At 48.7% G+C, this 26770-nt stretch overlaps 1 protein-coding gene across 9 annotated transcripts in view; it reads right to left on the bottom strand.

The window, feature by feature from the left end:
- Positions 1–24174, bottom strand: part of NDEL1 (nudE neurodevelopment protein 1 like 1) — a 97527-nt gene extending 73353 nt beyond the window's left edge. The window contains exons 1-2 of one of the 9 annotated variants that reach the window (XM_045490379.1): positions 24047–24174; positions 8217–8268 (exon numbers count right to left, since the gene is read on the bottom strand). The gene's annotated coding sequence lies outside the window, so the exon portion shown is untranslated. Of the gene's footprint in view, positions 1–1849; positions 2039–7720; positions 7841–8216; positions 8269–18474; positions 18527–24046 lie in introns of those variants that run through there. The other 8 variants (XM_045490377.1, XM_045490376.1, XM_045490384.1 and 5 more) reach the window with 8 other exon arrangements.
- Positions 24175–26770: the final 2596 nt, after the last annotated feature.

Raw genomic sequence — 26770 nt, 5'->3', positions numbered from 1 at the left:
GGGACTTAATGAGATTGAGAGAGTTCTTTTGGAATTCACTACAGGTAATGTGCATGCATTTTAACCAAAATCTTGTACTTCTCCCAAAGGTGACATTTACAGCTTTTGGTTTTTGTTGTTTTGTTTTGTTTTTTACTTTTCAAAGCTTATCATAAATATGCTCTCCCTTTCAGGCCTGTCAAATGTCTTCTCCTACCTCACAAAGTGGTCAGGAAATTCTGCCAGAAGTAATTTTAAGCGTCAGTAACTGCATTTATGTCAGCGCGATTTAAAATGAGAATAAAAATAAGTTTTGCAAATGTCGTGAAAGCAAGATCTAAGTTTTTACTGAGGTTTCTACTTACTCTGAATGTCCCTTATCCAACTTCCATTTAACAAACCAAAACAGAACCGAAAAAAGAACAGCTTCGGAAGAGTCAGCCACTGCCACCTGGACCGGGCCAACCTCTAACCAGGGCCAACCCAACTTTCCTCTTGTTCCTTATAATCTCTCAGTCGTAGATGTGAATTTTAGTAAAAATTCGGAAGAGAGATCTTGCTCAGCTCCCCGTTGGTTCTCTTCAACCCACGAACTTAAGGCTGCATTTTACCGCACTTCGTGATTGAGCGAAGCCACTAATTACTCTGGTTCACAGGTGGAGGATACAAAACGATTAGCCAGCACAACCCACGAACGTTCCAGACAGAGTTAGAATCTTCTCTATGACTGGGCAGCAAGCAGGTAAATGTGCTCAAAAAAAAACAAAACAAAAACAAAAACAAAAAACAGGTGAATGCACCTTCTCCTAGCTGCCGGCACAGTTTAGACAAGCCAGATTTTCTGCTCTGCTTTCTAGTTGAGAAGGGTATAAAAATCACACACACACAAATGTGATTCCTAGCCCAGAGACGTGTCTTCGGCCATACCACCCTGAACAAGCTGTGTGATCTCGGAGGCTAAGCAGGGTCGGGCCTGGTTAGTACTTGAAAGGGAGACTGAGCCCAGAGACGTAAATTCTGATCCACACGAAGCCTTTCACCACTTGTAGACTCCAAAGCCCAGGAGAAATCACTTACCCACCTACCGCCCTCCACCCCACCTCGGCCGGCGGGGGTGCTCTCTGTTATCCGGCAAGAACAGAATCAGGCACAACAACGACTGGGCGATGAGGTTCCAAACAGGCAGCAACGAGGGTTCTGAAATGCGTCAGGGCGCTACAGAACTGGGATTTAATCACCAGCGCTCAAAGAACCCTCACTTCCTTGGCAAAACTTAAAAGGTTACTTTGTTGCTAACCACCAAAAAAAAAGGGGGAGGGGGGAGGGCGAGCACAAGCAACCCAGACACTTTTCCCAACTCCGGGAGGGGCGAGGAGTCGCGGCAGTGTCACCCGGGCCCGACGTGGGCTGCTTCCGCTGTCGCCCCAGCGGGGAGAGGCCACGCGAGCTGGGAATCCGAGCGCACAGCCCTCCAGGACGAAGGGACCTGGGAGGGGGGGGGGGGCGCGGTGAGGGGAGACTGGGCGCGCCGCTGCCACCTCCGACCCGACCACTCCTAGCGCCACCAGCGCCCCGGCCCCGGTGCCACGTCCCGGCCTGCGTCCGCGCACCCCTCACCCCAGCCCCACAGGCCGCCCTCGGGGGCCGCACCTCGGACCAGGGCGGGCAGGGGGCAGTTGCAGCGGTTGGAACAGTTGCCCCGGACTGGCCGCCCCCAGAGCCCGGGCCCGGCCCGGCGGGGCCTCACAGCCGGCCCGTGGGCCGGGCAGGCTTCCCCCCCCCAACACCCCCATCCCAGGGGACAGGCCTCGGCGCCGCTGCCGCCACCCGGCCCGGCCCCCTCGGGAGCGGCCCCGCACCGCCGGCTCACCTCCAATGTGTCAAAAGCGCATGTTCGCCGCCGCTCGACCGACGTCTCCGCTCCGCTGGCCTGGCCAGGCCCGCCCAGCCGCTCAGCTCCGCTCCCCTCCGCAGCCCAGAGCTCCACTCCGCGCACCTCGGCGTCCGGCTCCTCCCCGACACGTCAGGGGCCGCCCGGCGGGCCGAGGCCATTCTGTGACGCACGGGGCGGGGCCCGGAGCATGCGCGCCAGGGCGCGGACGACCAGGGCGGGGCTGCGGCGGGGACGGCGTCACGAGGAGGGGGCGGGCCGGGCCGGGCGCGCTGACGTCAGGCTGGTGGGGGCGGGGGGAAGAGGGCCTCCGCGCAGGTGACCCCGCGGCGCCGCGGTTCCCCCGAGAACACGGTGAGGTTCGGGGAAGTGACGCCCGCAGGGGTGAGACCTTCCTGCCTCCCGGCCTTTCAGCTTCCAAGGTCCTTCAAGTATCTTGTGTTTCAGAGCGCTCATTTGTAAGATGCCTCTCGGCTCAGATTTCACCACCGACCCCACCCGCCGACCCCCGACCACCTAGCAGATTAACAGGGGTATTCTCGTCCCCCTCGTCCTTCCCACTAAGACCTGTGTAATTTTTACGGCACTCCCCCCCCCCCCACACACACACACACCGAAATTGTACACCCGTGCTTGTCTTCCTCCGGCAGATTGTGAAGTTCCAGGAGAGCTAGACCCTCCTGTCTTTCTCATCCCAACAGGTGGCTTGGTCCCAGACAGAGTGGGCACTCAAACATACTTGCTGAATAAATGAATGGATTCTTTGAGGGGAATACAAATATATCCACATATATTTTACGTATCTAAGCGTCGTTTTGTTTGTGTGTTTATGCCTCTGGAGCCCCTGAAGAATGGAATCCTAGGGGACTCGCGAGGGAAGAGGGTTGAGGGGGGCACTCAGCTCAGAAAGGGGAGAAATGAGGATGAGCAACCGCTTGGGGAGCGGAAACTTGAACAGAGCTGTTTTGAAAACAATTCTAGGAACCTTTACTGTATAATGTGCAGTGTAATTATCTCTCTGATGTCAGTACTGCTGGGATAGGATCCTTGGGCTTTTTGGACACAATAATGATGTGAAAGGCCTCAAGGCAAAGGCAAGGTGAGTCTGGGAAGTCCAGCTGTGTTTTGGGGGGAAATGGACATAAACTGGAACAATGCAAAATGGATTGTAAGAGGTGTCCAAATAATAAATATTGGAGAAGAGATTAATGGGTTAAGGATGGTACCTTGAGCTAGGCTCAGAAAGCTTCAGGGTTGAAAGATCATGATATTGGCTGTAAGAGTCGTTCACCTTCATTGTGCCATGTGTGTATACTGATAATTATGCAAAATTGATTTGCATACTCCTCACAATGACCCTGCGACATAGGTACTGTTAGTATTCCCACTTTACAAATGAGGAAACAGACTCAGCAAAAGCAAAGTTGCCCAAGGTCAGTCAACTAGGAAAAAAAAAAAAAAAAAAAAGAAGAAGACTCGAGATCCAAACCCAACTGATCTGGATTGTTTAATTCCAGAAACCACACTGTTACCCCGATTACACTGCCACTCAACTAGGGGGTCTATTAATAATAACTGCTGTTTATTGGGCTAAAGCACTGTGCTAAGTGCTTTACATCAATTCCCTCCCTCCGTCCACCCAAGCAGCTTGTGAGGCTGGAATTATTACCTTGAGTGTATATGCTGCAAAACTGAGGGTTTAAAGTAGACTTTAAACCCAAGCAGGTCTTTGTCCAAGCCCAGTGACCTGGGACACTGCGGAAGCTCTCTCAGAGTCTGGGGCTCTGCTTCCCTGGCTGAAGCTGTGCTCTGACCGATGAGGTCACAGGCAAAGAGCTAATTAAGCAGGCAGACCTTCCTGTGGACCTAGTGCCAAGACAGAGCAGTCCCAGCCCAAGAGGAAAAAATAGTCTGCAACTCTTGGCCCCGCCTCCTGGCTGAAGTCCTAGGAAATACACTGAGTCACCTCATGGCAGGCCAGGCCCTACAGAAAATGTTGGCGTCATCTTATAGGCCACCATCCCATCCTACCCGGTCTGGATCCTGCACCGGTGTTTGTCAGGACTCATGCATGGGCCCCATCTTAATGAACGGGCTTTTTGCCTGGCCGGGCTCTCGGTAATATCAAAGCCCTTTACTGATCTCCTTCCTCTGTGCTGTTGAGCTTTCTCTCAGGTAGCAGTCAACGACCTTTGCCCCACTCCCTGCTTCCAGGATGCCCATCTAGAGAAAATAAAGAAGTGACGACCGAAAGTGGCCTCGAAAAGCAAACGAAGTCACAAAATCAGCTCTGTGAAGGTAAAAAAGATGAGCGAAGTTGTTCCAGTCTCTACCTTCATCAGCTATCAAGTAGGGGGATGCTGAAGCAGGGGTCCCCGTACAAGGTCCCTCTGGGATCGAGCTAAAGGGGTCAATATCACAGTCCTTGAGAGGATGCACAAACACCCCCACCTTCCCTGCCACCCACACACTCAGAGACTCGGGAAACAGAGGCTGATTTCCACTGCGGGGCAGTGGGGGTTGACCAGTTGCCTCAGGAGAGGTTTGGACACAAATGTCGACTCTAGCTAATGAGAGTGCTGGACTCCAGCCACATCACACACAAAGGTGACGCGGTGCACACAGGCCTGCCTTGAAAACTCTGAGAAGATGGGGCATATGCAGCCCTTTGTTGAATCAGGTGAGCGGACACCTCAAAATCAAAGGTTTGATTCAGGTGAATCCCTCCATATTTTTGTGGCCGGTATTTTCCGTACCCAGGCTGGGCAAGGGACTCCCGATGGCTAGCTGGTTACTAATGGCCTGCTGGACACATCCACCAGATGTCCCACCACCTCCTCTACCTCCTGCCTACACCCCCAAAACACATCCTCCTTTGGCCCCAGCTGAAATTTTCAAAATGAGTTTCAGGTTTCTGCCAATGACATCCTCACTTTCCTGGTTACTAAGATACAAAGGCCTCATCAAATCACCCTTAATTATCCCCTTCCCCGGCTTCCATTTTACTCTCGAGGGCACCAAACCCAAAAGACTCCCTCAAATCCATTTTCCCACTATTTTCTCCCTGGATCTCCCCAGGGCAGAGTCTCCTGTGTCTCTGCCCCCTCCCTTCCCAGACTTCTCTCCCTTGAATTTCGTCTTGTTCCAGCCCATCAGAATCATCTTTCTAAAATCCCTCCGTGTACAGAGCACCACGGCCTCCAAAGCTTGTTTCAGCATCCTGTTGCCTTTGCGGTCAAGTACAAAGCCTAGCATTCAAGGCCTTCCCGAAGCAACTCCAACCCACTTGTACTGTCTGCTTCCTACAGTTCACCTAGACCCTCCACTATGTCCCCCAAACAGCTCCCTGCCTCTCTGAGCCTTTTTTTTTTTTTTTAATGTTTATTTATTTTGAGAGAGAGAGAGAGAAAAAGAGAAGCAGAGGGAGGAGAGAGAATCCCAAACCGGCTCCACACTATCAGCACAGAGCGTGACACGGGGCTTGATCCCACAAACCGCGACTCCATGACCCAAGCCGAAATCAAGAGTCAGATGCTCAACTGACTGAGCCATCCAGGCACCCCTCTCTGGGCTTTTATTGACTCCCACTGCCCTGCATGTGACTGATGCTCTCTAGACTTGGCCAGCCCACCTTCCTCTCTGCCTGTGGAAGTCTCATTCATATGCCACCTCCTCCAAGAAGCCTTCCCTGAATACCTAAAGCCCCAAAATGAATGCTCCTTCCTCTGAGTTCAAGTAAAACCTCACATAGTTCGCAGGGGACTTACTGAACACAGCTTTTTGGTCATAGAGGTGTCTGAGCTCCCCACAAAGAACCAAAGCTCACCGACCACAGCGACAATATTGATTGTCCTACTATCCCCCAGCAACAGGCATTTAGCAAACACTCAATTCAATGTGCTTTAATTAAAAGCGAAAGAATGAATCAATAGTTTGGTGGCTATAACTCCAAATGCAAGACCAACAGCACATTCTGGAAAATGCCCCAAATTCTGAGAAGAAAATACATTATACAAAGCTTCACTAGTATAAAAGGCTCAACTTAGGTGATGTCAGGTTACAAAGGAATTGGACTCCAAGTCAGGGGCAATTATGACTTTTCTGTAGCCCAAATCTTCTTTTTAACTTTTTAATATTTATTTATATTTGAGAGAGAGAGACACACACACACACAGAGCATGAGCAGGGGAGGGGCAGAGAGAGAGAGGGTGACACAGAATCGGAAGCAGGCTCTAGGCTCTGAGCTGTCAGCACAGAGCCCGACGCGGGGCTCGAACTCACGGACCGGACCGTGAGATCATGACCTGAGCCGAAGTCGGACGCTTAACCGACCAAGCCACCCAGGCACCCCCGGAGTTTCTATTCTAATGGGAAAGACAGACAATAAGCAAGCAGACAAATTTATTTCTGTCAGATCACGACAGGTGCTGTGAAGAAACATACCCAGGGTGAGAGGATGCGGTGTGGCAGGGCCTGGTCCCTGAGTGAATATAGGGTTTGATGTCACAGGATTGATTGCCTTCCTCCATAAAATTGTCAAGGCCCTTAAGATAAAGGGCTGCTATATAAAATGCAACGGAGATATGAAAATAAAAACGTCATAATATATGCAAATGCCTTGAATAGAGAAGTTTATCTTACTTTCTGGCCTAAAGTGGGGCATTCAATAAATATTGGTTGGAGGGGCGCCTGGGTGGTTCAGTTGGTTGGTCCAACTCTTGATTTCGGCTCAGGTCATGACCTCACGGGTTCGTGAGTTTGAGCCCCGCCTCTGTGCTTGGGATTTTTGCGCCCCTCCCCCCTTCAAAATAAACTTAATTTTTTTTTTTTTATTATAAACTTTTTTTTTTCCAATGTTTATTTATTTTTGGGACAGAGAGAGACAGAGCATGAACGGGGCAGGGGCAGAGAGAGAGGGAGACACAGAATGGGAAGCAGGCTCCAGGCTCTGAGCCATCAGCCCAGAGCCCGACGCGGGGCTCGAACTCACGGACCGCGAGATCGTGACCTGGCTGAAGTCGGACGCTTAACCGACTGCGCCACCCAGGCGCCCCATAAACTTAATTTTTAAAAATGTTTTACATAAATAAAAATTGGTTGGAATCATGACTGCTAAGGGGTCTGCAGAATGCGCAGCCTTCAACCAGATAAGTTCCCCCAAGATAAGGGATGGTAACCAGTTTACGTTGGATTCAAAAATGCTCCCTTCTGGTTGGTCCTTGACCCTGGAGCCCGAACGGCCGAGCCCGAGGTAATCCCGCACCACCTTGAAGACAAGAGGAAATTCCTTTGTTGCCTTTCTTGCATCCTCAGTAGCTTCTTGAACAAACGGTGCTCGCCAACCACACAAAGCCACTGGGCCTTCCAAACCTCAGCTCTGCTGTCTGAATCTCTGTCCCCTAAATTCCAAACTCCAGGCGTCTGTGAGTCCACGGAAAGACAGGGATTGGGTATGATGACTTTGCTCGGGTTTTGGTTCCAAACTCCCTTGCTGCTCCTTCCCTTTCCACTGTGTCTAAGAATGCCACCTGCTTCCGGCCGGAGGACCACATGTCTCCAGGGCCTCCCACCCTCCGCAGGCCTCCGGGCTGGCTTGCTAAGAAGTGGCCCCTTGCAGGTGAGAAAGAGGACAATTCGGGTTGAGGTTGAAACAGGCCTTCCCGTCAGAATGCAGCTCTGGTGCCTGGAGGGAAAGGGCCCTCGTCCTTATCCGGGGTGGGGTAAACTGAGGCTTGAAGAGTCTTTGCTTAGCCTCCCTCACCCTCCCCCCCACCATTAACGGAACCTGATATCCTGCCACACTGCCACGAATCTCTTGGAACTGCCCCAATTTCTTCCCCAGCAACCTACCTGAATGGCGGACTTCCTCCCATTCTGGAACCATCTAGAGCCTCCTGGTTTTCCTGGAGGCTTCAGAGCCTCCCCCTGCCATCCAAGCCTCTGTCTTCACTGTCAGCCCCGGCTCCCACCCAGCCCTTTGTGTCACTACCCACACCCCAGAGCGCCAGCTGCCTACACAGAGAAGGAAGGTCCCACACTCTCAATTGCTAGCTTGGGTAACACCTGGCAACCCCAAGGGCTGTTGACATCACACCTACATAAACAGTGTGACTGTCCCCAGACAGAAGCAATACCTGCTCACATACCTTTACAGAGGCAAAGTGGCGCTGGTTTTGCTCGCTCCCAAACCATTCTAATGAAACGACGGGACTTTAAAGAGATGGGAGTGTTTCTTACCAACCTGTGCTGATCGTACCAGGCAATTTCAGCCAAAACCCATTCCCAGGGAAGCCAGTGAGTCAAAGTTACCCAGACGGGACGGAATGGCCGTTCAATAAATACTTACCGAGTGCCTGTCCTGTTCTGGGCTCCAGGAAGAGAGCAGGTCATGAAACAAGCTTACAGAAAAGAAAGGAAACAGAAAAGAAACATTAGCATGTCGGGGTAGTGAAAGCTACTGAGAAGAAACGAACAGGCTAGAACTTTTCAGTGTTTTTATATTTAGGGTGGCATTTAGGGCGACACCTGGCACGGAGCAGGCACTTAACATTTGCTGAATGGAGAAATAACCTTGCAGCGAATGTTCTTAAGTTCTAACATATTTTCATTGCTCTCTGCTGCTGAGCACTTCCCCTTTTTTCTTCCTTTTTGTCGAAGCAGTTTTACCATTTAGAACTCTGATAAAGAACTCTATCATAAAAAAAAAAAAAAAAGACTAACAAGTAGCAGTTGACAAAATTTAAAAATTCAGGCAGCTAACACACATATCGTATTTCCACCTTGCTCCTAATCAAACACATTCCAAGTAGAACAGCATGTGTGCAAGCAGGGGAGGGGCAGAGAGAGCAGGGGACAGAGGATCCACAGAGGGCTCTGCGCTGACAGCCCCAAGCGGGGCTCGAACTCACCAACTGTGAGATCATGACCTGAGCTGAAGTCGGACACTTAACGGACTGAACCACCCAGACACTTTTCGGTACTTTGTAACCAAAAGTAATTAAATGTATATTTTTTATTAAAAAAAAAAAAAAAAAAAAAAAAGAATGCATCCAAAGGTAAAGCAAGATAATTTGCTCGAAATTCCTTGCAAATGATTTTCTTAAGTCTGTGGCTTTTAGGACCTTTTTAAACTCCAGCCTTGAAGCCAAGCCACTCTCTCAGATACAAGAGTCAACGTGGACACGCTGGGGTACGTTTCGACAGGAAGGCTCCCACTTGCGTGGCACAGATCACAAGAATTAATTTCTTCTGCTAGGGCTCCCTAATTAGCCCCGTCTGATGGGGTTCCCTCCCGTAAACATAAGTTCTGCAGAAGTCTAGTTTCCACCCTACAATCTTTTAACAAAATTTTTTAATGTTTATTTATTTTTGAGAAAGAAAGAGACAGAGCATGAGCAGGGGAGGGGCGGAGAGAGGGGGAGACACAGAATCCAAGCAGGCTCCAGGCTCTGAGATGTCAGCTCAGAGCCTGACGCAGGGCTTGAACCCACCAACCACGAGATCATGACCTGAGCCAAAGTCAGATGCTTAACCCACCGAGCTCCCCAGGCGCCCCTCAACCCTACAATCTTTTCAACTTCATATCTTCTAAACACCTGTTAACTGACAACGTAATGATATTTGGGATTTTGAATGGCAGAACTATCTTGGAGGTCAACTATCGCTAACTTGGGATTGCTTTTCTGCAGCTAATCGCTAATATCAGGATTGCTTTTCTGCAGCTCACGTATCTGGAGGCCACTGTCTCAATAAAGGGGAACAATACCCTGACCGTTGACGGTTATACCCTAACCTGAGTCCATGGGATCTCGGAGGACATTTCACACTAGCCTTTGTCGATTCCTACACGGTATAATACGGGAACAGGTCCCCATGTCCACTTTGAAAATTACAAAAGGGGGTTTTGTGGGTTTTGAGGCGCTGTGACAGCAAGAGGCCCAGACAAATGCAAAAGGTGGTCAAAGGGTGGCAAGACCCACCCCCCACCCCCAGCCAGAGGGGAGGCCCCGCCCCTCCTCAGGGCTCCCCACCCTGGTGTGAGAGCCCAGTCAGCCTCTGCCTGGAGCCCTTCCCAACCACCGCCTTAGGAATTCAGGAATGTATTCCTCTTGGCCAAATCAGCCCCATCACACTTGATTTTGCTCATTACTTCCCTTCTCGGAGCCTCAGTCTCTTCCTCTGTAAAACGAGCAGGCTGAACCCGATGATACTCGCTGTCAGTGCCTGAGAGTCAGGATGGAGGTCCCAAGCACCCTCTCTGGGGGACCTGAGGTCTCTGCCTCTCCTTGGCCAGTCTGCCCTACAGTCATTCCTAGGTCAGTGGGGGCAGGTCGTATTCTTGTCACGCTCCTTTGCGATGCCCTGGGGAGTCCCTGAACTTGCCGAGAGAACTATCTAAAGGCTGGTGTTTTCGTCTCCTGTGGCCGCTGCCACTGATTACCACAAGCTTTCCGTGGCTTAAAACAACACAAGTGCGTGTGCTCTCCTACAGTTCTTGCCCCAAATGGGACCTACGGGAGGCAATCAACGTGCCAACGTGTCGGCAGGGGCTGGTTCCTGCTGGAGGCTCCAGGGGAGCAGGGGTTCTGGCCACTCCCAGCTTCTAGAGACCTCAGGGCTTCTGAGCTCTTGACCGTCTCCTCCAGCAGCTGTTTCTGGTGTCACATTGTCTGATTTTGCCACACACACACACACACACACGGCTTGCTCTCCTGAGGACTCTTTCGATTCCGTGTGACCCACCCAGATATCCCAGAATAATCTCCCCTTTTCAAAATCTCCCCTTTTCAATCTCCCCTTACCCACATCTGCAAGGCCCTTTTTGCCCTAGAAGGTAACACAGTCACGGGCTCTGGAGGTTAAGGATGTGGACAGCTTTGGGGCACTGTTTTTCTAGCTGCCACAAACCATGTTCTCTGACTTCGGCTCAGGTCATGATCTCACGGTTCGTGAGTTCGAGCCCCGCGTCGGGCTCTGTGCTGACAGCTCAGAGCCTGGAGCCCGCTTCGGATTCTGCGTCTCCCTCTCCCTCTCTGCCCCTCCCCTGCTTGTGCTCTCTCTCTCTTTCTCTCTCTCCCTCAAAAATAAACATTAAAAAAATTAAAAATAAAAAAATGAGATAAGATACCAAGTGTCTGCGTCTGTACCATATAACATCACTTTGCAGGCCACCAGTCATACAAAGCCCACCCGTTGGGGGACAAAAATACAATCCGGCCTGCTGGCTTTACAGAAGAGGGTGATTTGTCCAAGAGCGCACAGCAGCAAAGAGCAAAATTTCAGCAACACCCACAACCTCTCTCCCCCGTCTCCGTGCTCATTAATCACAACTTGAAAGCATGTCAACATTTTCTGAATAGCACTCCCACATTGGTGATTCATATCGTCTAATACTCAGGTCCCCTTCGGTTACACTCCTGGGTATTTTATATTTAGAAAGTGGAGCGTCCTATGGCTTCCCCTGTCGACCAACATTCCTGGCATCCTATTCATCTGTGTTAAACAGCTGCGTGTTAACTTGGTGCACATTTGGACAGCACCCAAGCGCCGAGGAAGAATGAGCTGAAAACGGAGGTCAGTGGCCAGTGGTGACCTTGGACTGCGCTCCCTGGAGTCTGTCCCAGCTGCAGGCTGGACCTCAAAAACCACTTTAGAGAAGACAGCATTGTTTTCCATATGCACGGCGTGGGATGATGTAATTACTCTCCTCTTACATAACAATCGGCGTGCGAGAAGCAATAAAAATAGCTTTCATTGATTGGATACTCGGTACGGGACAGGCCCTGTGATAAGTACCCGCCAAACATCCATTCCCAGCAACTCTGTGAAGTAGCTCTTAGCGTCCCCACTTTACAGATGAGAAAACCAAGTCTCAGAGAAGTTAAGCAACTTGTCCGGATCACAGGGCAGGCATGACAAAGTCTGTACTCATAGAGCCTCTGAAGACACGAGAGAACGAAGAAATCCACCTGAGATGAGGAGGAAGAGTGGAGAACCAAAAAGGCTGGGCAACCTGCCCGAGGACACACAGCTAGCAGGATTCAGGATTCCTCAACGCCCAGACCAGTTCATTCTTTCCGATTTTCTCTTAAGCTACTATTTCTTGGATGATTTCTCCAGACACCTGCCCGCTCTGCTTCCGTGTTCTCATCACTCACAAACATCAGTCCTTCCTGGGGCGCCTGGGTGGCGCAGTCGGTTAAGCGTCCGACTTCAGCCAGGTCACGATCTCGCGGTCCGTGAGTTCGAGCCCCACGTCGGGCTCTGGGCTGATGGCTCAGAGCCTGGAGCCTGTTTCTGATTCTGTGTCTCCCTCTCTCTCTGCCCCTCCCCCGTTCATGCTCTGTCTCTCTCTGTCCCAAAAATAAATAAACGTTGAAAAAAAAAAAAAAAAAAAAACATCAGTCCTCCCTGGTGCTTTTGTCCTCTATCATCTTCCCTCGAGTTGAAAGCTGTGGAGAAATCTCATGAGAACCGCAAAGTGACCCTTTAGCTCTTCCTCTGACCCATGGAAAGAAAAAAAAAAAAAAAAGATAGAAAGTGCTAGAAAATCTCTGCGAGTCTGTATTCACTGATTTGGAATTAGTAATTATTTAACCAGAAAAGGATTAAACTTTACCTTTCTTCTCTCCTCCCAAAAAAAAAAAACAGATTGCTGAGCAGATAACACAGTGGGAACACGGTTAAATGGGGTCATGATCAAAAGGGAAGCCTGTTAATGAAAATTTTAACCCAAAAGAACCTAAATGCCCATCAGTAGGGTATGATCATATACCCACACAATGGGCACCTGGAAGGCTCAGTCAGTTGAGTGTCCAACTCTTGATTTAGGCTTAGGTCATGATCCTAGTGTCGTGGGATCAAGCCCTGCATCGGGCCCCACGCTGAGCATGGAACCTGCTTAGGATTCCCTCTCTCTTTCCCCCACTCAACGCGCACTCTCTCTCTAAAATAAAATAAAATAAAATAAAATAAAATAAAATAAAATTCCTCCCAAAATAAAATAAAAATATATCCACACAATGGAGTATCATGTTACCACTAACGATGACGTCATAGAACAACGTATCATAATATGAGGACAAATTAGGATTAGTAAGTCAAAAGCATGACTACAAATTAAGATGACTCTGCTTTTATTTTTGTAAGTACATGGCTATAGAAAAATTGATTTATATTTTCTTTTTTTGTGCATACCTGTATTTTCCAAATTTTCTACAGCAAATACAGATTACTTTCTTAATCCAAGGAAGGGGAAAATATCATTAAAAATTAGAATAACAATGAGATATAACTTTCTGCTAATCAGATTAGAAAACTGTAAAAGAAACGATAATGTGGGAGCCCGGGTGGTTCAGTCTGTTAAGCATCCAACTTCGGCTCAGGTCATGATCTCACAGTTTGTGGGTTCAAGCCCCGTGTCAGGTTCTGTGCTGACAGCTCAGAGCCCGGAGCCTGCTTCGGATTCTGTGTCTCCCTCTCTCTCTGCCCCTCCCCAACTTGTACTCGCTCACTTTCTCAAAAATAAAATAAACTTTTGGGGTGCCTGGGTGGCGCAGTCGGTTAAGCGTCCGACTTCAGCCAGGTCACGATCTTGCGGTCCGTGGGTTCGAGCCCCGCGTCGGGCTCTGGGCTGATGGCTCGGAGCCTGGAGCCTGTTTCCGATTCTGTGTCTCCCTCTCTCTCTGCCCCTCCCCCGTTCATGCTCTGTCTCTCTCTGTCCCAAAAATAAATAAACGTTGAAAAAAAAAATTTTTTTTAAATAAATAAAGAAAAAAAAATAATAAAATAAAATAAACTTTAAAAAAATGTTTAAAAAATAATAATAAGATAAGATAAATGATAATACTCAGTGCTGCTAACAACATGAGAAAGCCAGGGTGCCTGAGTGGCTCAGTCAGTTGAGTGTCTAGCTCTTGATTTCAGCTCAGGTCAGGATCCCAGTGTCGTGGGATCAAGCCCCACATGGGGCTAAGATTCTTTCTCTCTGTCTCCCTCTTCCCCTCACCCCCACTCATGTGTGCTGTCTCTCAAATAAAATAATAAAAAAAAAAAGTATGAGAAAGCCAATGCTCTTGTACAACACTGGTCAGAGCGCAAATATAACTATCACAGTTACCAGGATGGACTGAATACTTGTGTCTTTGCTTCCTCTTGAAACACCACAACAAAGACAGGACAAGAATCCTAAGAGGCAGAAATCCACCAGGACAGCAGGACAGTGCACAGAAGAAAAGACAACGGTGGACACAAGATGTTACCAGAATCTGGGGAGATGGAAGGTAGATTGGTGAATGGTAGCTGTTGGAGTGGATCAGGGAAGTCTGGAAACTGAATGCCAACCAGAAGCAAGCAGTGCTGTGCCTCTGTCCTACCGACAGGCTCAAGAATTGGAGGTGACAGCTTACGTCGGAAGGTGGCTCAAGAATTGGAGGTGACAGCTTACGTCGGAAGGTGGTGTGGGGTGGGGCTAAAAACAGGAAGATCTGTTGAGAGTACAGCGTGTTTACAAAACACTCAGAGGCTGATTTCACAGCGCAGACAATTGATAAGCCAAGGTATTTATCTTTCCCACCCTAGCAGGAGGAGGACATTTATTCTCTGGAGAAACTAAACCAGAGAAGCTCCAGACCGGAGGGCAAGGCTTAGTCACCATACCACAAAGAAAAGGGAGATAGAGGGAGGGCAGATCCTTCAAAGGCTGCATATTGAATGATGAGATCCCAGCTTCCTTCCCCTGACAGCCCCCCAAGAATGCCTACATCCTAGCTTGTATCCTCCAGGCAGGAGATCAGAGACTCTCTCAACAGAACCCAACTGGCTCCAGAGAGGTCTCCCAACCACAGCACCTGGTCTGCCCACCAGATTGCCTCAGGGAGAGGCCCAACAGCCAACAGGATCCTCCACCCAATCCCTCCCCCCACACCCACACGGAGCCTCTAATCAGCTTCTAGTTCCTTGATCATAAAAATGAACATTTAGCAAGGAACCCACAAACATTTGAAAAAGCCTCCAATATAAAAGATAGAACAAAATCACACAAAGGAAACAGGAGTAGTAGATACAATGGAGGGAGCAGAGATAAAACAGAAAAAGAAAATTTATCCTTACCTTTAATGTTTATTTATTTTTGAGAGAGAGAGAGAGAGAGGCAGAGAGAGAGAGAGAGGGAGAGACAGAATCCAAAGCAGGTTCCAGGCTCTGAGCTGTCAGCACAGAGCCCAATGTGGGGCTTGAACCCACCAACTGTGAGATCATGACCTGAGCCAAAGTCAGATGCTTAACTGACGGAGACACCCCGGAACCCCAAAAAAGAAAGACTTTAATATCTTCAGAGAAATAAAGATATCATCACATCCATAAAACAAGAACGTGGTGCTACAAAAAAGGAGCAAGACAAGAACCTTTTTTTTTTTAAATGAGGGTTGAAATTAAAATATGCAGTTTAAAAAAAGATGGCAACAGAGATGATCTGATGTGTCTGTTCCTAATGAGAAGATGTAAAAGCCCTGTTGGAGGGGAATCAGTGATACATATGTTAAAACTAAGAAAACAAAAAACTGATGCAACCATCAACTCCAGGGGGGAGAAATTAAACAAAAGGAAGGAAATAGTAACAATAAACTAGACAGCTCTGAGAACAATACTTACATAGTTATGGCATAACATACTTCTATAATGTAAACTGAACACTGATTTAACCAAAATTTGTGATATAACCATACCAGGAAGATGTGGGAGCAATGATATAGATAGGGTGATGTATCCTTACCTTTCGTAATAAGTAAATAAATAATGACTATAGTAGAAAAAAAGAACAGCCATACAACCACTTTAGAAACAACGAAAATAATTGCTAGTGTTTATGTCTGGTAGGGAGAACTTGGAAGTGGGAAGATGAGACAGGGAAATGCTATTTTTTTTTACTGTGAGGCTTTAATAAAAAAAATTTTAATTTTTTTTTTCAACGTTTATTTATTTTTGGGACAGAGAGAGACAGAGCATGAACGGGGGAGGGGCAGAGAGAGAGGGAGACACAGAATCAGAAACAGGCTCCAGGCTCTGAGCCATCAGCCCAGAGCCCGACGCGGGGCTCGAACTCACGGACCGCGAGATCGTGACCTGGCTGAAGTCGGACGCTTAACCGACTGCGCCACCCAGGCACCCCAATAAAAAAATTTTAAATAAAAAAAAAAGTATGACATTTATTAGAGGAATTTGGATGAATGAATTAAGACTATAAATATATGCATACCTTTCATCCAGCAGTCAATTTGTAAGAATTTATACTAAGGAGGGGCGCCTGGGTGGCTCAGTTGGTTGGGCGTCTGACTTCAGCTCAGGTCATGATCTCACAGTCTGTGAGTTTGAGCCCCGCATCGGGCTCTGTGCTGACAGCTCAGAGCCTGGAGCCTGCTTCAGATTCTGTGTCTCCCTCTCTCTCTGCCCCTCCCTGCTCATGCTCTGTTTCTCTCTGTCTCAAAAATAAATAAAAACATTAAAAAAAATTAAAAAAAAAAAAGAATTTATACTAAGGAAATAATAGGGCTAATATGCAAAGGTGTATGTTCAATGGTGGTTACTGGAGAATTATTTCTTATTATACCAATAAATAGGAAATAGCCTAAACATCCATTGGTAGAGACTGAGTTAATAAATCATGGTATGGCCACACATTGGAATACTACACAGCTGTTAAGAAAGACAAGCTAGAGGGGCGCCCAGGTGGCTCAGGTGGTTAAGTGTCTGACTCCTGACTTCGGCTCAGGTCATGGGTTCCTGGGATAGAGCCATGCATCAGTCTCTGTGCTGACAGCACAGAACCTACTTGGGATTCTCTCTCTCCCTCATTATCTGCCCCTCCCCACATACACACTCTGTCTTACTCATTCAAAATAAATAAATAAACATTAAAAAAAAGACAGACAAGATAGATATTTATAAACTAACATGAGGGGTACCTGGGTGGCTCAGTCGGTTGAGCATCCGAATTTGGCTCAAGTCATGATCTCGTGGTTTGTGGGTTCGAGCCCAGCATCAGGCTCTGTGCTGACAGCTCAGAGCCTGGAGCCTGTTTCAGATTCTGTGTCTCCCAACCCCTCTCTGCCCCTCCCTGACTCTAGTGCTCTGTCTCCCTCTGTCTTTCAAAACTAAATAAATGTTAAAAAAAAATTTTTTTTAACTAACATGAGATGATACTCAAGTGATATTATTAAAGGAGAAAAGGTTAATGGACAGTGAGTAGAGTTGGACATAAGAAATATTTATTGTAGAAGTCTAGTTAATTTCCAGAATATAGAATAGAAGAACTCCTATAACTCAACAACAACAACAACAACAACTCAATTGAGAACTGTGTGAAAGGGGTGCCTGGGTGGCTCAGTTGGTTGAGTGTCCGACTTCAGCTCAGGTCATGGGTTTGTGGGTTTGAGCCCCTGCATCAGGCTCTGTACTGACCGCTCACAGCCTGAAGCCAGCTTCGGATTCTTTGTCTCCCTCTCTCTCTGCCCCTCCCCTGCTTGCATTCTCTTTCTCTCAAGAATAAACATTAAAATTGTTTTTTATTTTTTTTTAGTCTAGAAATCTATACGCCAAAAATGTCCATAGTCATCTTTGGGGATGGAATCATGCAAAAACTTTCACTTTCTCTGTATTGTTGGGGTTTATAGCAACTATCATACCAGTTTAGGGAAAAAAAAAAAAAAAAGGTCTAGTTCCATTTAGAAAATGAAATAAAAGTAGGGGCATCTGGGTGGCTCAGTCGGTAAAGTGTCTGACTTGTGATTTCTGCTCAGGTCATGATCCCATGATTCGTGGGTTTGAGCCCCAAGTCGGGCTCTGTGCTGTGCTGACAACATGTAGCCTGCTTTGGATTCTCTCTCTCTCTCTCTGCCTTTCCCCTGCTTGCACTCTCTTTCATAATAAATAAATAAACCTTAAAATTAAAAAAACAAAAAAAAACAAAAAAACTAAAAGTAACCTCAAGTCCTGAAGGATATCATCTTACAGTTTACAAAACACTTTCGTCATCATCGTCCTGCTTCAGCATCACAGAAATCCCACAAAATAGAGACACCGTGTCATTCCGTAGATGAGAAAACAGGCTCATGGGCTCGGAGAAATCTACATGAGTGAGACAAGGAGCCAGGATTCGTGGCAATCTCCTAACTTGGTCAGCTCAGTGTGATTTTTAAGCATCACAGGGACCGTGTCTCAGTCAGTCCCAGATAAACCTGTCTGAACCCCGGAAACTCTCTCTGCACCCCAGGAAGAAGCTACCCGGGCAGCCCAGGAAATAGAAAAACAAATCAAGGGATCTTGGGGAGACGTGGACAGGCAGTGTGGTTTCAGGAAGCCACCCAAGCAAAACTCTCGCGTCATGGCCAGAGAAATAACCAGCTTCACATACTGACCTCAGCCTTTGACAGCTCCCCCCCCCCCCGCCCCCCACCGCCCGCCAACCATGGACGAAGAGGGTCTGCAGACCACCAGGACCCCTCAGCCCTGGTGTCTCTCGGGTCCCCCCTCGCCTGGCCCAGAACTTCTCCCATCACACTCTCCCACCCCGCCTCGTGCGCCCTACCCTCCCAGTAGCAGGACGGTACCTGGTCCTGTGTCCCAGGGCTCACCGATCAGACCAAGAGCAGCACGCTGCGGGGGGGCGGGCTGGACCCGCTGAAACAAAGCGGAAGTCAACAGGAAGCGTGAGAATCACCTTTTGACAGAGGCACACAGGCACAGGAAGTGGGTTGTGGCCTGAAGGCTGGGGCCTGGCATCTGAAGTGAGGCAACCCTTCCAGCTTCCCTGGCCTCTGAGGAAGGGAAGAGAGAGATCAAGCCTCGCTTACCTCCTCGGCCACACTTTTTCACGGCTCCCCATTTTCACTACACACGCATGCACGCCCCCGTCCCCGTGTGTGGACGGGACCGGAAGGGCAGGGGAAAGGCTGTCACTCACTAAGGACGGGAGACGCACAGAACACGGGAGAGGGTGAAGTCAGACTTGGGGGTCCGAGTCTCACTTTCCCCATCTACGAAATGGGGGTGATTCCAGGGCTGGCCTCACAGGTCACGTGTGCAGCGGGCTTCACGTATGTCCCCTGGAGTCCCTCCAGTGGGTGCTGGTGTCCTTCCTCCTCTCTGCCTCTCCAGACCTGCCCCCACTCCTCAATCATGACCAGATCAGACCACCCCTGGTCTGGCGACTCACCCTGAACGCTGCATGCAGGCCTCACGTATCATTTAGTCCCACCATATGGGAGAAGCACTTTTTTTTTTAATTCTTTATGTATTTGTTTTGAGACAGAGAGAGAGAGAGAGCAGGGGAGGGGCAGAGAGACAGAGAATCCCAAGCGGGCTCTGTGCTGTCAGCGCAGAGCCCAACACGGGGCTCAGTCTCCCAAACCGTGGTATCATGACCTGAGCCAAAATCAAGAATCGGATGCTCAACCAAATGAGCCACCCAGATGCCCCTCTGCATCATTTTTAAGAATCACTACTGAGGCCCTATACTGACCATTCCTTTCCCGGGGTGATGTGTGACCTCCCCGGGGTCACCCAGTGAGCGTAGAGGCTGCATGGATCTCTGTATCCCCAGGAACATTCAGCAGAACGCTAGAAGTTAATCCAGAAGTGTCGCGAATCTTCCAGATGCTATGGAAACACCACTGTATTTAAAGTGCGCAGGCACGCATCAGGCTCTGGGCTGATGGCTCAGAGCCTGGAGCCTGTTTCCGATTCTGTGTCTCCCTCTCTCTCTGCCCCTCCCCCGTTCATGCTCTGTCTCTCTCTGTCCCAAAAATAAATAAACGTTGAAAAAAAAAAAAATTTTTAAGTGCGCAGGCAAACTCAGGAGCCTGGGCTGAGGACCCCACACCAGTGGGCAGGAGGCTGTGGCAAAGCCCTACATGAGGGCAGGACCAGGGTAAGCCTTGGCTCCTCTTAGCGCCTCTCTCACAACCCCCGAAAGCCCTAAAGATGTGAAATGGGGCAATAAACCAAAGCTTGATGTGCCAGGAAGTCTAGCTCCTACCCACCCTATCCATTTCCAGAAGGATCCCTGCTGAGCCCGAAGTAACGCTCAAATCCCCCTCAAAAGCAATTCTTACGCTTGTCACCAGATCAGAAGACCAGCCCTCCTCCCAGCTTTCTGTCCTCACCTCCCAAATCTCCTTCTTTTCAGATGATGACACCTTCTTCAAGATCACTCCCTCCAATGTACCACTCCCCAGGGTGCCCGCCTAGCTTATTCTTTTTTTAAAGTTTATTTATCTTTGAGAGGGAAAGAGAGACAAAGCAGGAGCAGGGGAGGGGCAGAGAGATAAGGAGACACAGAATCTGAAGAAGGCTCCAGGCTCCGAGCAAGTGTTCAGCACAGAGCCCGACGTGGGGCTCGAACCCACGAACCGTGAGATCATGACCTGAGCCAAAGTCGGTCACTTAACCAACTGAGCCACCCAGGCGCCCCTCTTCCCATTTTTTTAAGTTGCTATTTTTAAATAATCTCTCTGCCCAATATGGGACTTGAACTTCCAACCCTGAGATCAAGAGTTGCATGCTCTTCCGGCTGAGCCAGCCAAGCACCCCTCTTCCCATTGTACAGACGAGGAAACTGAGACCCAAAGAGGCCACACAGTTTGCCTAAGGTCACACAGTAAGTGGACTCACACTCAAACTTGCATTGCAGACATTTCAATGACATTTCATTCTGGGAGGCTGTAAACTCTGAGGACAGAGCCAAGGTTTGCTCCTCTCCCCCCTCCCATGTTGCACAGAAATGAGGCCTTGCAGGCAGTGTGTTCAAAACATTAAAACTACTGAACATAAGTCATCACCAGGGAGCTGGTTAGAAATGCAGGACCTCGGGTCCCGGGCCAGCCCTACTGAATCAAAACTCACGGGGTGCCTGGCTGGCTCAGTTACTAGAGCATGAAACTCTCTTCAGGGTGTAAGTTTGAGCCCCACTTTGGGGGTAGAGATTACTTAAAAATAAAATCTTAGGGGGCGCCTGGGTGGCTCCGTTGGTTGGGCATCCGACTTCGGCTCAGGTCACGATCTCGTGGTTCGTGAGTTCGAGGCCCCCGTCGGGCACTGGGCTGACAGCTCAGAGCCTGGAGCCTGCTTCAGAGTCTGTGTCTCCCTCTCTCTCTCCCCACCCCCCCCATGCTTTCTCTCTCTCTCTCTCTCTCTCAAAAATAAACATTTAAAAAAATAAAAATATTTTGGGATGAGCACTGGGTGTTGTATGGAAACCAATTTGACGATAAATTTCATATTTAAAAAATAATAAAATAAAATGTTTAAGAAAAAATAAATAAAAATAAAACAAATAAAATCTTAAATTTTAAAAAAAACTTGTATTTTCACGAGGGAACCAGTTAGTTGGTTTATCAAAGTTTTCAACCCACAGCGCTCTAAATTGAATTGAACAGATGGCACTATACAGCCACAGAGAAAGCAAACATATGGGGGGAAAAAAACAACAACACCCTTACAGGGCTCTTGATCTTGGGGGATTCACCGCTGGAGGAAGCACAGAGCCAAAAACGTTAGGGTTCAAGGCTCCCCCTGCCTCAGTTTCCACTTCCTAGGTGCTCAAGCAAGATGTTGGCCCTCCAAGTCTGGATGGCAACAACACATCTTTAGAGCGCCACCTGCTGGTTGTGTTTAGGTATTCATGATACGTTTCATCCCCCTCCAGAGAGCCGCAGCTCAGGGTCTGCTGCGGGTTGAGCTGTCTCCGGGATTCTCATCGTCCTTGCCAGCCTGGTTTATTTCTGCTCCTTCTCTGGCCTTCAGCATCCACCATTCACTATTTCTGTTACTGGTTCAGATAACCCGTTCTTCTATAAACGATAATGTGGTACCCCACGCTTGAGTAGCTCCTTGACCTCAATTCAGTTCAGCTCAATAGGCATTTCTTGAGCTCCTACTGGGAGCAAAGCGTGTGACTTCAACCAAACATTCCTTATCTCACTAACATTAAAGCAAAGGGTCAAGCCAGGCACTTAGCGTTCCAACCAAGGCATAAAGATTTAAAATGGATCCCTACCAGGGGCGCCCGGGTGGCTCCCAGGATGTTATTTTTCCAGAAGATATATAAATTCCGGTTGATGTTCTTCCAGGCAGTTAGAGTAGGGTCAAATCATATGACCCAATCAGGACTGAGACTACCAGGCTTTGTATGGGCTGGCCCATGTCTGGATCGTCCTTACTCCTAGGTCATAGCCCCACAGGAGTCTCAACTGAAACCCTAGAGGATTGACCAGATTCTTCTTTCTTGCCAGATCCTGAATTCCAATTTTAGGCCACCATTTTCTGCTCAGCCTCAAGGCCTCCCAAGCAAATCAGCAAATTCCTTAAGGAATTTCTTTAAGGAAAGCAGTGGAGAAGATGCCCCTTACCTCAAAGTAGTTTCTTTCTCTACAGGATCCTGGTTACTTAAGTTCTGCCCATGTTAGCTACTCTCTGAAGCCTTAAAACAGCTGTGCATGCGAATGTGAGTGGGTGTGGGTACTTATGTGTGTGACCTAATTTTTACATTGTTCTCTAAAGGAATCCTAGTCTGGGGCGCCTGGGTGGCGCAGTCGGTTAAGCGTCCGACTTCAGCCAGGTCACGATCTCGCAGTCCGTGAGTTCGAGCCCCGCGTCGGGCTCTGGGCTGATGGCTCAGAGCCTGGAGCCTGTTTCCGATTCTGTGTCTCCCTCTCTCTCTGCCCCTCCCCCGTTCATGCTCTGTCTCTCTCTGTCCCAAAAATAAATAAACGTTACAAAAAAAAAAAATATATATATATATATATAAAGGAATCCTAGTCTGATACAAGCCACCGTGTCTTGACCAGAGGCAAAACTCAACGAGGACACATTTTTTTTCAAGGATAACTCGGACTCTTCTGTGGAAAACAGACCATAGGGGGCCAGGTGAGGGAGGAGAGGGGAAGGAAGAAGGAAAGTTAAAAGGCTGTCTTGAATTCCAAACAAATTGCTGATAGTGTCTTGAGCTAGGATATTGACAGTGATCACAGAAGTGGAAGATTTCAAGACTTTTTTTTTTTTTTTTTTGGTAAAGATAAAGTTATAATTATACCAAGGTGAGGTGAGTATAGGGTGACAAGAGGCAATCCCACATGCTGCTGGAGGGAGTCTAAACTGGTACAACATTTAAAAAAAATATTTACTTACTTTGAGACAGAAAAGTATGAGTGGGGGAGGGGCAGAGAGAGAGAGGGAGAGAGAGAATCCCAAGCAGGCTCTGAGCCATCAGCACAGAGCCCAATGCAGGGCTTGGTCCCACTAACCAAGAGATCACGAACTGACTTAAGCCACCCAGGCGGCCCTAAACTGGTATAACATTTATGAAAGGACATATGACAATATTTATCACAAGTATTTAAAATTATATTATACTCCGACTCATCAGTTCCATTTCAAATAATTATTTTAAGGAAGTAACACCAAGATTTTGCAAATTAAAATGGTGCAGAGACTTTTTATACTAGGAGAAAATTGGAAACAACTTAAATGTCAATTAATACATTAAATAAATGACTACATCTGTTAAAAACAAGGGCATAGGGGTGCCTGGGTGGCTCAGTCAGCTGAGCATCCAACTCTTGATTTCAGCTCATGATCTCAGGGTCATGGGATGGAGACCCACCTTGGTCATCATGCTGGGTGTGGAGCCTGCTTAAGATTCTCTCTCTTTCCCTTTGCCTCTGCCCTTCCCTTCCCCTGCTCCATCTCTAAATAAATAAATAAATAAATAAGAGTATAAAAGAATGTTTATTGGGGACCACAAGCTAACACTAAAAAAAAAAAAAAAAATCAGGCCCTAAAAGTATTTATACAATGCAATCTCACTTATTATCTTACTATAATTATACATTATATAATACATCATTACCTTAACATAACCATATGTGGTATATATATATATATATATATATATATATATATATATATATATTATTATACATAAATAGGCTGGAAGAATAAACACCAAAATATTTATGGTGGCTATCGGGACAGGTGTTGTAGAGCTTATGTTTTTCTTCTTCGTGTGCCTTTTATGAATTTTCTACATTTTTCCCCCCAACAGTAGTTCTATTTTTATAATCAGAAAAAAATATACATTTTTTTTTTTTTCACTCCCGACTCTGTCCCTGCCTCTAGCCTTACCTGTCTCAAGCGCTGAGGGCTCTCAAATGTCAGGGAGGCTTTCAGTTCTGGGATGAAAGGCTCATTTCCAGCTCTCTTTCCCCCTGAAGCTGCCAGAGCCCCCAGAAAGTGGGAAGAAGTTTCCCTTCCACTCAGGGCCCTGAGATCAAACTTCTGTCCCCGCTTCTTTAGCCTCCCTGCCGGCACCTGTCCCAGAGCGCGCCTGCGCACCGGGGGCTGGCGACAGGCAAGGGCGTTCTGTGAGTTTCACCATCGCGAGAGGCAGTGGGGCGGGAGCGAGCGCACGCAGGTCAGGGGCGCTGCAGGTGCGCAGCTCCGCGCTGGGGCGTTCCTGCTCGCCTCGCCCGCTGCCCCACCCCTGCTTCTCTCCCTCCGCCCCGGAGTCCGCACCCACCACCCCGATTCTTGCCAGTTTCATCCTCACGTACGTCCAAGCTCTGTGCCTCCTTCTCTTAGGATTCTTTTAGTTGATCCTACTCTGGCTTCAGGACCAAAGGGCTCTCAAGCGTTTAAAGCCAGCCTTGAGCTCAGCCTGAGGTGGCTTCTTTCCTGCTGTGAGATCCCAGGCCTCTGTCCCCCACCTCCCAGGCCACCATCCCTTATTCTCACGTCCCAAGTCAGCGCGTCAAGGTCTGGGTGCACCATTTCAGGCGGTCTGCAAAGCGAGCCTTTCTTCCGCCCCCCCCTCCCCCAATTCCCAGTATGTATTAAATGTGCTGTTTATTAGAAGTATGATTAGGGGCGCCTGGCTGGCTCAGTGGGTAGAGCATGGGACTCTTGATCTTGGTGTCGCCAGTTTGAGCCCGACTTTGGGAGTAGAGATTACTTTATTTAAAGAAAATACTTTTGGGGCGCCTGGGTGGCGCAGTCGGTTAAGCGTCCGACTTCAGCCAGGTCACGATCTCGCGGTCCGTGAGTTCGAGCCCCGCGTCGGGCTCTGGGCTGATGGCTCAGAGCCTGGAGCCTGTTTCCGATTCTGTGTCTCCCTCTCTCTCTGCCCCTCCCCCGTTCATGCTCTGTCTCTCTCTGTCCCAAAAATAAATAAACGTTGAAAAAAAAAATTTTTTTTTAAATATGCTTTTTAATATTTTGTATATATTAAATATATATTTATATATTTATATGTATATTTTATATATTAAAATGTGATTCCATTTATTTTTTCAAGACAAATCAAGTAAACAGTTGTACGTGTGTGGCACTCTGATACGGCAAAAAATACCAGGATAAATGGGCTAGATAATGGCACATTCCTCCACAAGTCCCTCCCCCTTGCCCAGACCATCTTCCCTCCTCCCCTTCCCAGACTCAGCTCCTGCAGAATCTACCTAAGATCATGCTTTTTCAAAGACAACACGGGTGAACGTCGGCGACAAAAGTATGGCTCTGACCCCGCGGTGGCCTCGTTGAGCTTCTCGCTCCATTAGGACTCTGAGGAGGGAACTCTGGTGTGGCTCCCAAAGGAGTTTCGAATAGAAAGATGAACGACCGTGTTTCCCGAGCTTCCCTTGCCCCAGGCCCCAGCCCCACACACTTGAGCTAGGGGCTTGTGAAGGCAGATTTGTTCATTTAACAAACATTGATTTGCTGGGCTCTGATGATACCGGGCCCCGTGCTACAGAGGTGAGTCATCACCCCCTCCTTCAAGGTCTTAAAAGATGGAGATGGGGGCGCCGCTGGGGGGCCGGCTGTGATGAAGTAGAAAGGCATTCGAGCCAGAAAGAAAAAGAGCATGAAAAAAAATCACAGATCTCCAATAGCCCGAGGCCTTCAAGGCATCTGAACTGAAAGCCACCTCTGTGGCCACGCTTCATGACGTGAGACAGCGAGGGCAGGGCAGTGAGGGCCTTGTGTGGAGGCTGAGTGTGTGGGCTTTGTACTGAGGGCAGCAGGGAGCCCCAGAGGTCCTCGGAGGGAGGGAGGGACAGGGAGAGACCTGTGGAAACATTCTGTGGCTTCTGCAGACCCTGGTGCCATCGGGCTAAGGGGGCTGAGGGCCGAGGTGGGAGCTGGGAGTGCAAAGTGGCCCTTATTCCGCCTACCAAGCCGTGTGCCCTGGTGGGACTGCCCTTAACCCGGACAAGGGGCATCTTTGTTTTCTGTTCACAGGCCCCAGGTTTCGCCTGTGCTACCAGCAGCCCCAGGCTGTGTCATAAATGGGGGAGAGCCCCAGGGGGTGGCACAAAGGGAACAGGTAACACAGAGATTTCAGAGGCCCCAGGGAAGCCTTGTGGGGAGGAGGTGAGCCCAGGAAATTTACAGGCGCACGAATAAACTGAAACCCCAAAGCAGGACTCAGAGCCAGCTGTGAAGGAAGCAAGGTCAGGGCCTGATAACTGCACAGGGGTGGAGAGACCCTCAGGGCTGCGCTCAATTCTGGGTCCTCCCCGGGCCTCCCTGTGGGGAGTGTGGCCTCACCGGGGAGGCCTGAGGGGCCGGGCTATGCTGGCTGGAGCAGTGCATCTTCAGGGGTCACTAAAGCCTTGGCCTCTGCCCTGGCTTCCCTGGGGACCAGGGGATCTTCCGCTCCTTACCTGGGGATGGCTAGGCTTTCCCAACTGCCCATAATCCTCAGGCCGGTCAAGAGGCTCATGAGCGGAGGCAGGGCAGGAGGAAGGTCAAGGATCACGTACACACACACACACTCAAGAATCAAGGAGATGCCCACCTCCTATCTCACAAGTGTCATTTAATTGCAACCGCCACGAGCATACACAGGGGCAC

This window comes from Leopardus geoffroyi, chromosome E1, assembly GCF_018350155.1.
Source record: "Leopardus geoffroyi isolate Oge1 chromosome E1, O.geoffroyi_Oge1_pat1.0, whole genome shotgun sequence".
Lineage (NCBI taxonomy): Eukaryota > Metazoa > Chordata > Mammalia > Carnivora > Felidae > Leopardus > Leopardus geoffroyi.
The sequence above is the reverse complement of the archived record's forward strand: the minus strand, read 5'-3'. Positions and strand labels throughout refer to the sequence as shown.